The sequence below is a fragment of the Otolemur garnettii genome, unplaced genomic scaffold, assembly GCF_000181295.1.
Source record: "Otolemur garnettii isolate 467f Iridium unplaced genomic scaffold, OtoGar3 scaffold00018, whole genome shotgun sequence".
Classification (NCBI taxonomy): domain Eukaryota; kingdom Metazoa; phylum Chordata; class Mammalia; order Primates; family Galagidae; genus Otolemur; species Otolemur garnettii.
In genome coordinates this window covers 21,417,951-21,419,966 of record NW_003852413.1, presented here as the reverse complement: position 1 = coordinate 21,419,966, position 2,016 = coordinate 21,417,951, and positions in this window count along the sequence as shown.

Sequence of the window (2,016 nt, the reverse complement as noted above, 5' to 3'; positions counted from 1 at the left end):
GCCCAGCTATTTTCTTGTTGCAGTTTGGCTGGGGCCAGGTTTGAACCTACCACCTTTGGTATATGGGGCTGGTGCCCTGCTCACTGAGCCACAGGCACTGCCCAGCTATTGGATTCTTAATACTTTTCCTCAATAATTTAGTTTTTATGAAGGGTCTCACTAATATAGCTATTTTCCAGATGTGCAAAGAGTTTTAAATTTTCGCGAAGTCAAATTTGTGACTTACATTGTTTAGAAAGTTCCCACTTCTGGAACATACCTAAATCATTGATTCAATAGGTATTTATTGGGGACCTACTCTGTGCCAGCCACTATTCTAAGTTTGGGAGGATACAATGGTGAATTACCCTACAAGTTTATATTCTAGAGGACAGAATTTGACAAGTGAATAAGATAGTTTTAGGGTGGCGCCTGTGGCTGAGTGGGCAGGGCGCCAGCCCCATATACCGAGGGTAGCGGGTTCAAACCAGCCCCAGCCAAACTGCAACAAAAAAATAGCTGCATGTTGTGGCGGGTGCCTATAGTTCCAGCTGCTCGGGAGGCTGAGGAGAGAGAATTGCCTAAGCCCAGGAGTTGGAGGTTGCTCTGAGCTGTGATGCCACAGCACTCTACCAAGCATGATAGAGTGAAACTGTCTCTACAATTAAAAAAAAAAAAAAGGATAGTTTTAGATAATGGTAAGTGTTATGGGTTGAACTGTGGCCTCCCCAAAAGATATTGAATTCCTAACTTCCAGTATGAGTATGACCTTTTTCAGAAATAGGGCCTTTGCAAATGATCGAGATAATGAGGTCACTATGTTGAACCTTAGTTTCATATAACTAGTGTCCTTATAAAATGGGGCTATCTGGGCACAGAGAAAGACTTGTACCAAGGGAAGATGATGTAAAGAGAGTCAGGGTAATCTCCATGTTGAGGAACAGCTGAGGCTACCAGAAGCTAAAAGAGAGGTATGGAACAAATTCTTCCCTAAAGCTGTCAGAAGGAGCATGGTCTTCCTTACACCTTAATTTTGTACTTCTGGCCTCTGGAACTGTGAGTCAATTGAGCTCTTGTCTTATGTCAGTTTGTGGTACTTTGTTACAGCAGCCCTAGCAAACTAATACAGTAGGCATAATGGAAATAAAAGAAGATAATATGATAGAGAATAAGTGGGGGCCAGGTGGGTAGAGCTGCTTCATCTGGGGAACTCAGGAAAGTCTCTGTGATCTGGGAGACCACTGAGGGTAATTAAGTAGGGACGAGACATGATCTGGCTTGCTTTTTAAAAAACTATTTACTGACAGATAAAATACATAGAGGAAAGGACACAAATCTTAGATCAATTTTCACGATTTGAACTTTCACAAAATCAACATGCCTGTGTAACCAGTATATTCAACTCCCTCTCCCATGCTCTCTCCTAGTTGACATCCACCCCAGGATAAACCATATCCTCAATCTAATATTATAGATTAGTTTTGTTTGTTTTTGAGACAGAGCCTCAAGCTGTCCCCCTGGGTAGAGTGCTGTGGCATCACAGCTCACAGCAACCTCCAACTCCTCGCTCAGGCGAGTCTCCTGCCTCAGGCTCCCAAGTAGCTGGGACCACAGGTGCCCACCACAATGCCTGGCTATTTTTTGGTTGCAGTCATCATTGTTGTTTGGTGGGCCCGGGCTGGATTTGAACCCGCCACCTTAGGTGTATGTGGCTGGTGCCTTAGCCACCTGAGCCACAGGCGCCGAGCCTATAGATTAGTTTTGACTGTGTTTTTGAACTTCATGTAAATGGAATCATATGTATTCTTTTGTTTGCAGTTCTTTCACTCAGTATTATTTCCATGAGATTCATTAATCTTGTTTGTGTAGTTTTAGTTCATCCATTCTTAATACTTTGTTGTAGGCTCAGCGCCTATAGCTCAACCGGCTAAGGCGCCAGCCATATACACCTAAGGTGGCGGGTTTGAATCCCCAGCCCGGACCCGCCAAACAACAATGACGGCTGCAACCAAAAAATAGTCGGGCGTTGTGGCGGGC